Source organism: Aulostomus chinensis, chromosome 16 (genome assembly GCF_037954235.1).
Source record: "Aulostomus chinensis isolate RoL2024-O1b breed Wild chromosome 16, RoL_Achi_v1.0, whole genome shotgun sequence".
Taxonomy (NCBI): Eukaryota; Metazoa; Chordata; class Actinopteri; order Syngnathiformes; family Aulostomidae; genus Aulostomus; species Aulostomus chinensis.
The window spans coordinates 3,805,110-3,817,728 of NC_141335.1; the positions used below are offsets into that span (position 1 = coordinate 3,805,110).

Genomic DNA, 12,619 nt, shown 5'->3' on the forward strand with positions numbered 1-12,619 from the left:
CAAGCAGCACTGCCGTCAGAGCTCCTCCTCAAGACAACGTTTCAACCTGAGGTGCAAAGAAAGTTTCAAGGATGTTTGTCCTTTCAGTGAGTGTTGCTATGGATTCAACGCACAGCAAAGACAGCGTTCTAATGCAATATTCAGAGGACGTTGTGAGGAGCCGCAGCTCCAGCGGGAAGAATGTATACTCAAAGAAGCATTGACAAAAGGTTCCAGGGATGCTGCAGCATTCTCAGAGGATAGATTTCATTGATTGTATTCTATTTTTTTCTTCCGATAGAATTCTTGTATTGTGTTCACAGATGTGGAAGTTTTTTTGCGGTTGACATTCTTAAACTATTTCAAGGGTGTTATTGATGTGGCGAACGTTTTACAAAAGCACCCTCCTCCACCTTCCTCACCTCAGCGACGTCAGAAAAACACTTTGCGCGATGTTGCAGCCCTCAATGGCAGACAATCAACAGACGAATGTCGAGAACTTAAAAAGAAAGGAAAAGAAAAAAGAAACAATCACGCACACAAATGCCGCATAGAAGAGGAGCAGATTACATCTGTAAAGTTGGAAATATAGTCACAGATAAAGAGGGTGAAAAAACATGGTTACAACCCAAATTGCGCCTCTTTCCATCTGTAAATCACCAGCTGAAACCAAAAGTTTGATTGAAAGCTTCTGTGTGTGTGTGTGTGTGTGTGTGTGTGTGTGGGGGGGTCCTGTTCTTTGTCACCGATGGACCAGGTGACAGGGTAAACAAACACTTATTCCAGAGTTTCACTTGTAGACTGAAGAGTTTGTAAATGGAGGTTATTACTGTTGTGAGCCGCCAGTCTGAAGGAGCCTCAAGTGCGGTTGATTCTTCCTGCCGTCTGGAGTCACAAAGAAGTGATGCAACATTAAAAAAAAAAAGCAAATGCACCTATTAGTGAGGGCCCGAGAGGCAGAATACACATATTGGACAAAGTATCGCTTTGTGTAGTTTGTATGGGGGAACAAATCAATACTCTATTGATCCTGCCGATGGGCTCTGACACTATCAAGGCCGGTTACCAACAAGTATTTAATCTTGTTTTCGTACTAAATATTCAGATCTTGACAAAGAAGTTCTTGTGAGTTCCTTCAGTTTTCTGAAGCTGTTCTTGGCGGAGCAGCATCGGGATACTTGAACGCTGCTCCAAGGCCGACCCGACACGCGGAGGAAAATCGACGGTTAATCTCTCATTTTCCCGGCATTTCAACACGTAAGTGACAGGAGCAAGGAGACTAATTTGATGTTTTAGAAGTCCCGCGGATCCGGAGGAGTGCACAACTGGGTGAATTTCACCACTTTCTCCAGGAACTAAGCCTGGATGACAGCCGTTTCCAGCGGTTCTTCAGGCTGACGAGGGCCCAGTTCGATGACATGTTGGCAGGGATCGGTGCCAAGATATCACGGGTGGACACCAGCTACAGGCGCCAGGACCGCTGACGTCTCTGATGTCACGGGAATCTCAACACCGATAGGCTCTCTCGACACAACGTCACGGGAATTTGTCGCTTCCAGTTGAATATTTTCAATTTGGCTGTGGACGCAAAATTCGTGCCACCTGGCGAGTACACACAGGAATTTGCGCCTATTTGCGTGAAAAATTAACGTTGCGTTTGGTGTGAACACGCCTTTAGACTGAACTTTTAACAAGAGAGAGAGAGAAGGAGAGGGAGGGAGAGAGACCCAGTAATCCATTCCAGGAGCCTCCAGTGGTTGTTTGGGAATTACCAGCACAAGACGGAAAAATAGAGAACAAGTCAGACTCTACAGACAGACGCGTGCTCCTGGCGAATCACCCAAGATGATTGGTGGACTCGTAAAAATATCTCATGGGCTTCCACGCATTATCAGATGTTGTGTAATAATAAAGACACGCTCTAATGAGAGCATGTTTCTCCATCGACTGATCATCCACTCTCCATCCAGGCGCTTTATGCATGACCTCAGGGACTTCAGTCACATGACACTGAACAAACATTGCATTAATTTCCCTGCTGAGATCAATTCCATTTTGTTTTTTTGTTTTGTAACTCTGATTCTGATCAACTGGTGGTCGGTGCTGACAAAATATCTTGTCTAGTGAGAAGGCCATCGTAGGTTTGAGGAGATGAGCTGAGGGGTAACTTCATCCGTAGCTGTACAGCTGTAGAAGTCATTTGTCACGACCCTCTGACACAAAAGATTTTTAGCAGGTTCCGTTTAGGTTTAGGCGCAGGAACAGTTTGGAGAACGTTCACGGTCTCGGCCCCTGTGGGGGCTAACACTCACGACTAGAGACATTAAATCAGCAACCGGCTAAATTTTACTCAGTAACCAATACAATCCATCCCCACTTCCTCCACCTCCTTATACAGATTTGTCTCCCCTGGTTAAGACTTAGTCGTAATTATTACGGCCACTAGATGGCGTCCATCCCTTTAGCCTCCAACACTTGGCATATAAATGCGTTTTTATGTGAGAGCTGATCTGCCCAATCAAACTAAACTCAATTGTACTGAAATGTTGCTGAAAGGCTGAAATATGTCAATTATTTGGCAGCGACTCCGCGACTAGGTAGTACGACCGGTCATCGTGGTGGAGGCGATGTATGGAAAAGTTACAATTGCGTATGTCGAAAGCATTCCTGAAGCCAGACCGTCCCACGGACAGCGGCGATCCTGAACGCAGCTTAACTAAAAGAAGCTGAATTGTTGCGGCAACTGTGAGGAGTTAGCTATCCCATTACTGTCTGAACAAAAACTGCAGTTAAAAGCAGAAAAAGAGGCTTTGCACACAAAGACGTTTCACCAGGGTGGTTTTTACCACACACGGCTCGTTCTGCTGTGTCGTCTTTATCCGTCTCACGCCGGGTCTTTAAAACGCAAGGTTGCAGATGCTGAGAACTCAAAACATGTCCCCTGAGTTCAGCTAAATGACAGTAACGTTGAGTGTCAGGAATGAGACGACCTCCTCCGACCTGCTCAGACGACCGGTTGATTCAAAATGGCGGCTGCAGTGATGTTCAAGGACGTCTCAAGCCAGAAGGCAGAGTGATGCTGATGGACGCGCGCCTTCTGTCACTGGCCTTTAATGGTCCACGTCAATCCATCGCACGAGTCTTGAAATTTGCAGAGGTCGTGTGACCTCAAGAGAGACACGGGTCCAGCAGGTATCGTTTGAAAGTATGTACTCACTCTGATTGGCTCATGTTCCAGATATACAACAGATTCTTTAAAAAACACTGACTGTAAATTCATCTGTCTGCCTCAAGTGATGGTCTCTGTGTGCACAACTGGGTGCTGACACAATCTAATTACACACTAATGAGATCTGCAAGCAGTTCAGCTTCACATGTAAATGATCTGACATTACCAAAAGGTCATTTTCTCATTACGGTCACTGTGTCAATCAACCGTCCCTGTTTTTGATGGGCGGAGCCTCGGTCGTGAGGCTCAATGAGCAGTACAATCAGACAAGGTAAGGTCTTACTATGCATGTGAAGTGTTTAAACTTGAAACACAATTAAACTGCTGTTGGGCGTGTTAAAGTTCCATTCCTGGTTTTAACAGGAAGCCACCTAGGGGGCGTCCCAGCATTCACTTTGTTCACACTGACACACTTGAATACTTGTCGTGCGCACTCAGGTGTTTAGTGTAAGTGTGAACGTACCCCCAACTCGGCTGAGGGTGCAGAAATGAGACGGTGCCAATACGAACAAATTCCAACAGTTCAATGTGTTTGTGTTCTTCTACTTCTGCTTCAGAATTGATTCGGTGATAATCTTCTTGGGGGTGATCCAATAATTGTAATCTGAGGAAGCTCACTGGGCTGAAATGTGGCTCTCCTATGAATCCTCCAGATTTCCCAATCCGTGATGGCCACAGCCGCGTGTGGATCAGAGATAGGAAATCCTCCGCCAGCCAGATCTTAACCAGATCACTCACAACTTTAATAATGTATCACACTCACAACAGTGAACACCTTTTCTACATGCAGCAGACGCAGAGGATCTCGCACCGTACAGTCGTGTCTGAATCCCTCCGAATATCATTAAGGTCCCCACGAGTTGTGAATATTATCTGCTCTCTGGGGGCTCTCATTGCAGTCACCTCAGGCTTTTGTCCAGTTGCCCCCCCCCCACTGCTGATGAAGTCATCTGAGCGTCAGATAAGAGAATGAAAGGAGCCTTTGACACCTTATAGGATCCACAGATCAGAAGTGTCCCTGGGCACCACTCAACCGATGGTCTTTGTCCTCCAACACCTTCATTTTAACATTTTGTCGCTGCTGCGTTTGTTTCATTTGTGATTGTTCAAGTACAATAGCCACTGAACCGGCGCCTGAGTGTCACACTCGTACTGAGGCGGGAAAGTGTATTGTCCCAGCACAACGTCTCATGCCTGAAAACACTGGAGACGCACTCGTAAGATGCACTCAGCTAGAATGACTTTGTGCGGCTGTGTAGTTCTTGTTTGCTTGTATGGTAGTGGTTTGTTTGTGCGGTTGTGTAGTACTTGTTTGCTTTGTAGTGGTGGTTTGTTTGTGCCGTTGTGTAATTCTTGTTTGCTTGTGTAGTAGTGGTTTGTGCGGTTGTGTAGTACTTGTTTGCTTGTGTAGTAGTGGTTTGTGCGGTTGTGTAGTACTTGTTTGTTTGTGTGGTCACTCTGCACTCACTTCTCTGCAGAGGTCAAAGCCACTGACGCGACGGCTGTGTGATGTAGCACGGAATACAAGCTGGCGAAGAGGAAGCAGAAGCGCCATGTGTCTTTTCCCATCAGCCCTCAGTGACACAGCGAGGAGGAGGAGGATGAGGATGAGGAGTTACTTGAGCACTGACTCACTGCACAGCAGAGCCCAGTCGCGACTGTCGGGACGACCATGTGTTCCTCCATCTCAAGGAGGAGGAGCGCTCTTCCGTTCACCTTCTGAATCCAAAAAATACCAGCGGGACTTGTGACATCAAAGCCAGTTAGAGCCAATCACGATCCAGCTGCAGCAGAAGCTCTCCCAAAGATTTAATCAAGGTTGAACTGACTTGTGGACTTTCATGACTGGAGGGGCCCTTTAAAATTAAACCTGCACTGACATCTTTCTGCTGGGTTTGTACTTTAGGCCAAACACATACACATACACACACACACACACACACACACACACACACACACACACACACACACACCTAAAGGACATTTTTTTCACCCCTTGTTTATTGTGTTTACTTAATGTACATGTTTGCTCTACGGAAGTGTCGCCCTGCACGGCTCGGAGAGACAAGATTACATTCATTTTATTCAACACTTTGTTTCCTTTGTGCAGCTGTGGTTACACACACATGCACACACGCGCGCGCACACACACACACACACACATTAGTCTGTAGGTAAGTAGTTTGAATCAGTAACCACATAAATCTTCAGAGCAGTAAAACGACAGAAAACCAGAGTTAGCTCTGCTCTTCTCTAGTGTAATGAATAAAAACGGAAAAGAACATTTTTCTGATGATTTTAAAAATGCACGACTCGTTTTGTTGACAGGGTGAGTGGCGGCTGTTCCTCAGATTGGTGAGAGAAGTCCCTCAATATCTACTTCAGAGTAAAGCGTCACGGCCCCCAGTTTATGTTGCTGGCAGATTATTGAACAATTGATCCACATCTTATTAGTCACAGTCCTGCAGAGCCCTGGACTGGATGGAGGGAGAAAAAGAGATGGAAGTTTCCCCTCAGCATCTCCAGTTAATATGTTAGAACAAGCTGGATCTTGTGTCCATTAATCAATTCAGTTGAGGGAACAAATGTTATTTAACTAGATTGTGGGGGCTGGTTTTGCCTCCTGGTTGCTTGGACTGAGATTTTCTTTGTTTTACAAGTTTAATTACGCAAACTTGGCAACATTTTAATGATTGTTTTTGAAATATGCACAGATTTGTGGGCTGCACGGTGGTGCAGTGGTCAGCACTGTCACCTCACACAGCAAGAAGGTTCTGGGTTTGAGCCCCGCCTGGAGCACAGGGTCTTTCTGTGTGGAGTCTGCATGTTCTCCCTGTTCCTGCGTGGGTTCTCTCTGGTACTCCGGCTTCCTCCCACAGTCCAAAGACATCAAGAGGGGACCAGGTTAATCCAGACTCTAAATTGACCGTAGGCGTGGCTGGGAGAGCCAATGGTTGTCTATCTATATGTGTTGCTGGGATAGGCTCCACCACCCGCCACCCTTAAAAGGATAAGCAGTGGAAAATGGACGGATGCAGGGCTTAATTTGTAAATCATAAGGTGCCGGAACACAAGTACATATGACAGCTCAGGGATGGGAGAGGGGCACAGGTCCCAGAACGTATACAGAAAACAACATACAAATCCCCACTCGCCATGCTGTGGGACTTACAAGCCTCAATTTCAAATAATATCCATGGTATAAATATTATGACGATTATTTACAATTATTTTAGGCTCCTCTGTGCAGCACAGGCGAATGCCCACATCACCACAGGTGGGACTTACAGTCTCCAGTCAGCAAGTCATTTCTCAACAGGTCCAACTTGTAAAAACAAACAAAAACAGCGCTCACAGTAAATCACACGAATCTTCCATACAGCGGTATTTAGAGATCATCCCATCCCTGACCTGTCGCTGGACGTCCCACACTCTTCAATGCGCTCTCCTCTCCTCCTGAATCCTGCTGTCAACGAGCTAATGTCGCGGTTCCCGCCTCTTGCCATGGCTGTTGTAGCGGGCTAGCCGATGCCGGGCTAGCCGATGCCAGGCTACCCGCCTGCTGGTGGTCCACCTGGCTGACTGCTAGCGCTGGAGCTGGCTCCTGCTCCGACAGGCGTTGAACTTGACCAGCTGCTGCCATGATGCCAGCCTCCTGCCCCGGCATGGCTAGCTGTAGGTGAACCTGGCTAGCTGTAGGTGAACCTGGCTAGCTGTGGGTGAACCTGGCTAGCTGTAGCGGCGCTAGCCTCCTGCTGCAGCTGCCCGCGTCGCCGCTTGTGGAGGCTTTTCTGACTCCTTTTGAAGCGTCATGCTACTCGTCCTTCTTTTTAAAAAAAAAAAAAAAAAAAAAGACCAGCAAATTTAACCGTCTTGTTGACATGTTGGCGTTGAAATAGTAACTGTTTTTTTCCTCTCTGCTTGCTCCTCAGATGCGGCGAATTTCAAGTTTTGTTTTGTTTTCTCTGAGGGGCGTGGTTTGTTGGCATCGGTGTGTCAACAGATCTCTGACGCTTTCAAGTGACGTTAAATCTTAATAAACAACATGAAATTCTTAGCTTTTGTTCTGTAAATTAATATATGCACATCATTATTTTATTTTGAACATTTTTATGTTGTTTTTTTGTTTTTTTTTAATATGAGGTACCGGATCTGCCCAAGTACGTACCGGAACACAGGGAGGCCAAACTTCCGAGGCGCTGGATCTTGTTCCGGCAGGATCCGGATGTCAGCCATGTGGTTGATAGCTATTTTAGACTCCATAAATCAGGAACTACTTACAGCTGCTTCCACTCTTCCAGCCATTTAAATACGACAATTTCCCAATGACATTAGGAATGCAACATTCCATAAAGCAGGTCACAAATCACGTATGAAAAAAATTCCTCAGTTAAAACCTTCAGGATATTCCCTGAATGGGAATATAGCGGGAAAGTTTGCTTGATAAATTTCTCCACAGCACCATTGACTTGTGTGGATACAACAATAACAGTTTTGATTGTTGAAGAATCAAAGTGACGGATTCAGTCGGAGAAAAGAGTTTAATCGTTTTCACAGCTCTGGCAGATCATCCGGCGTGCGTGTCCTCCTTTCATCAGCCGGCCCTGAAAGCTTCCCACAGTTGACTGCATCACATGACAACCATCCACATTAATGTGCTCATGCTGTCTTACACAACGGAACCAATCCAGGTCAACGTTTGATGCTCACACAGATCAATAATCTCCACAATGCTGAGAGGAATAATCCAGCTGACACCATCGCTCACGCTCCCAACGATGGGAGACGTGAGTTTGGAGCACCTGCCCGAGGAAACATCGCAGATTAGAGAAGAGGAGAGGCTTTCATTTATTCACAGGTTTGCTTTGATGTTTCACTGCAAAAGAAAAAAGTGAAGCATGACTTAAAATACAGACGTAATCGTGTCTCAATGGGCTCTAACCGAATAATTAAACCCATCCATCCATCCATTTTTGTGCCCGTCCGACAAAAAACAAAAAAAAAAGGCTTTAAAATACCTGTGAACACGTTGGTCCGACTGGAATCGTACTTTCCAAACGAGGACTAACATGTTTAAACAACGCCTGAAGATGTTTGTGCTTTCATCCTTCTGAGATGCTCCGTAGCCCCGCTGCTGCGTTGGACCCAGAAGTCCAAAAAGAAGAAACTGCAGCAAAAAAAAAAAAAAAAAAGAAGAAGCGAGGAGAAGTCTTCCAGAGTTTTTGGACGTGACACAAAAGCCGAACCAGATACAGGTCTGACCGCACGCGAGGATTCAGGATGTGGATTTTCTACCGCCAGTGAATCGACTCTCACCCGTTCATGTATGCTGGGAAATGCAGTCGTCCAGTTAAATGACCCAACCAAGCTCCGGCTCCAGCTGGACTGTAATCGTGCATGTAAACCTGCAGAGTTTCACCATCTGTGACATGACGGCGACAGGACAGGGTTAAAAGTCCACCGAGGTGATGGGGGGGGGGGGGGTCCATGACAGCAGGCTGTTTATAACCCACGACTAAAATGGACAAAGATGGTGAAACGCTCCGGGAATCCGTATTTGTGTGAATAAACTCTCCACAGTGGATGAGACAAACACCAAACTCGTGAACGGGGGTCAAAATGTGACTGTTTCTGAGCTCTGAGGAGGATCAAACCTCCAAAACAGGTTTACAGTTGTCGGGATTATGAGTCTTTCACGCCTTTTGAGCCCGAAACATCTGGCATCACTGCTTCATCCCTCAGAGAAGCATCAAAAAAATGACACCAGAATCCTTTGGTGTTTGAGAGATCCAGGTTGAGTTCAGAGAGTGGATTATTTACAGATTACTAGTTTAAAGAGAGGCTTAGCGTTTAACTTTCGACTCGTTCCCACGTCCGCTTTGGTCCAGTGGTTCTGAAAGTCCAGGCAGTCCTCAGGCAGCAGCTCTATTTCTGCCTTGTGATTTATTAGTTTAGCATATAGACATTAAAATTAAAAAGCAAAATAAAAAAATTAAAATTAAATGTATTTTAAGTGTTTTTGTTGTGATATTCATTTTGGAGGCTGAAGGGAACCACGACCCCTTTACCCCCCAGGAACTAACTCAACCATGTTTTCAGGGACCGGAAGTCAAACAAGAGAAGACACACAAGGGTTGTACGTTTCAAAATAAAATAGGAAAAGACTTTCAGTCCACCATTTTGGACTGAATATGTCAATGGGAAACAGCACAACGTGATTGAGTTGAGTAGTACAACACTAAACGTGACCAAACACTGAAGAAGCAGGTTGTTGGTCTGAGAGCCAGCAGGGTTACAGGGAAACTACGGGGCTGGTTTTCATGCAGGGTTGAGCTAAGGAGGAGTCTGATCCGTTTTCAGGCAGATCTCCCCATTTTTACGGAGTTCTTCGTCAATATTACATGGACCTTCGGCAGAAGTTGGGTCTCTCTGAGTGACATTCTAGTTCATGTCCGTGTTTATTTTTCCTGTATCACATATTCCGACTTATTTCTTTGCCAAGTCTTGTGAGTGAACGTATCAGTAAAAAGAACCAAAACACAACACAGTCCCTGCGGCTGCGTTCCACAACACTAAGGAGGACCTTTTAAATTTTATTTTTTACAGCAAATATGAACGATAAGCAAAAAAACTAGTCAAAGAAATCAGAGAATTCAATTTAAATATGATCGGATAGGTTTTATTGGACAAAGACACAGAAACGCGCACCAGAGGCCCACCGAATACTAATTAGAACGTGTGGTTTGAAGCAGAAACACCTTCACTTTAAAGTGGCTCCAATGAAAACCAGTCCACCTATAGCGAACCTATAAGTCTACTGACAGCTGAAACCAGTGCAGGGTACCTTAAACCAGTAATCCTGTTTGAGAGAGGGTCCGCAGGCTCAGCAGAACCTTTGCCAATATGGCGGCAGCCTTCACTTTCACCTCGGGGGAATTATCCTCATATATGAAACAGAGTTTATCTCAGTTACACAAACTCATTATGACCTTAAATCTGGTGTGTGTGTGTGAGAGAGAGAGAGAGAGTGTGTGTGTGTGTGTGTGAGAGAGATATGATATATATTAGCTGCACATTTTTCCCTTTATCGCTTGATCTTTTCATCCTTGGTTTTCTGTTTTCATTCCTTTTCGTTCTCCTTTCCTTATATAGCGTTTTTTCCCGTCTGAGAGTGATTTCCTGAGCTGTATATCAGCCTCAGCACTCACACACTGTCCTGCAATATGTCACCCTGTGTCAAGGATCATCGGCACAACTCTTATGTTCCCTCACTTGCCGAATTTATTACGTTTATACAGACATCAAACTCACACGGCGTAAGTGAAAGCGCTGCAATAAATCCTGCCTGCCAATCATAATGTTTCTAAATGTTCCCAAATTTCCCCACACAGAAGAAATTAAATCTTGTTTTACTGAGCTAACAACATGTTTACAGAGATTGTTGTTTGGTATTTTGTTTTCCTGGATGTGTAGTATTTTGTTGATGGCATGTACACGCATGAGAGGAGCAGAATATTAGGAACAGTTTTCAGTATGAGGTAATGGACTTTACATGACACATTAACTGTAAATATGATGCAAGTGTGACTTTTTGGTCTCAAAGTTTTCTTCAGTGCAGTGGGATGTTATCTATCTATTTTTTTTTTAAAAGGGTCTAAAATGAGTTCAACGGACAGTAAAGTAGGGTTAACTAATGGGTAACCATGACCGAGCACCACGCCAGCGGTGAACGTCAGCTGTCCTGTGTGGTTCTGTTTTACTTTTGAGTTGTACGGCACTATTTGTGTTTTGTATTTGTTTTTTGTTTTTTGGATAGTGAGAAAATCTCGGAAGCTCAAGAGTTGCGTCCTGCAGCTACGTCTGGAGCCCCTCCTTTCTGAAGCCACTGTGAAGGGGGCGGGACACTTGCCTTAACGGACAAGCTCCTTCAGTCAATCAGCAACGTGTGACGCCATCACATGCAGAGTCTTGACAGAAGAACGTCTTTTCTACTGAGAAACTGGGCTAGTGCCGAGGGTTGAGGTGCGAGCCGACTGCAGCGTGGTCTGTCGTGCGAGAGGACAAGCATCAGCTTCTCACGCCATGACGTCACACTTGCAGCGTCCTGCTAGATACTGCAGGTGTATGATGGAACAGTGAGATTTGGGCCAACAGAGAGTAAAAAAAAGTAACAGAAACAAAAACGTTGCTCTGAATGTTCTCGCAGGGCTCGGAGGAAGCTGGTGTCTTCGGGGAGGAAATCCTTATTCCCACTTGGACGAGTGTCTTTTGTGACCTTTCACAACAGTTCAGGGCATCGCTTGAAGGATCTTTGGAGCTTGAGAGGTAAGAGAGTCCACAGGACATAAAGACATGAAGCTGTGTTGCATCAGCTTACAGGTCAAATTCCTCCTCGTTCAAGCAGACACGTGTTGAAGAAGTGAAGGCGGCAATGAAATATAATCAGCGTGACACTCGCGTGTCACATTAACCTACATCTCAGACGACTGTGTCGTATTCATCGAGCTCTCTTTAGGCGTCCCAACCACCTCGATACCTCTCAGGACACCAAAAACCAGCTGCTGCTTCTTGCAAACCTTCATTCCATTCAGCAGCAGCTTCAGGGTTAGGGATTCAGGGATCGTAGGTTGGTACATTTACTTCACACTAAATGTGCCACTTTGCTCATCACTGCTTCTATCACATCAAATATTAAAATCCGAACATTTTCAAAGAGTGATGTCAGATAAAATGGGAGGATGAACCTTGTTGGCAGTCAATTTAATGTAATGAGCTGAAGTCAAGTCCAGAAATGGGACTCTAAATAGCTGTAATAACCATTTGGGTCCACAGAGGCCGCTGCTGCTCAGCGAATGATCCACAGTGATGCTTCGAGTGTTCCTGCCAGTTCCACTTCACACAAATCATTCTCGTGCAACTGAACAGTTTCAGAATGCTGCAGCAACAGACGCGGCAGTGTCAACTGGGCAGGGCGCATCTCCTTTTGAGTAAAACTTCATTTTCAAAGCCAAAACTTGGTCTTATAATGCCACGTGTTTACAAAAAAATATGATAATAGAAAATACTGCATCTCAGTCGCACGTCTCCATGATGTGAGCAGGTCACGGTGACCTCTGACCACCAAAATCTTTTCAGGTCACCCTGCGTGGATATTTGTCCCACGTTTGAAGAAATTCCCTCACAGCTTTCCTGGGATGTCACCATTCATGTGACAGTGACCTTTGACCGCCAACAACTTTTCAGTCCAACCTGGTGACCTTGTGGACATCCGAGCCAAATGTGGAGGAGTTTTTTTTTTTAAATGTCACCTTAACGAGATCCTACGACGTCCTTCGCCAGCACGGAGGCATTAAAACAAGCGAATCAGGGAAAGGATGCATTAATTGCGTTAGCAGTTACAGCTTATAGAAC

At 45.3% G+C, this 12,619-nt stretch overlaps 1 protein-coding gene across 2 annotated transcripts in view; it reads right to left on the reverse strand.

Moving 5' to 3' along the window:
- LOC147247204 (melanopsin-A-like) overlaps positions 1-12,619 on the reverse strand; it is a 29,326-nt gene that overhangs the window by 12,925 nt on the left and 3,782 nt on the right. Inside the window, exon 1 of one of the 2 annotated variants that reach the window (XM_086180143.1) lies at positions 6,620-7,010. The exons of the other annotated variant lie outside the window; for it this stretch is intronic. The gene's annotated coding sequence lies outside the window, so the exon portion shown is untranslated. Of the gene's footprint in view, positions 1-6,619; positions 7,011-12,619 lie in introns of those variants that run through there. 2 annotated transcript variants of the gene reach the window in all.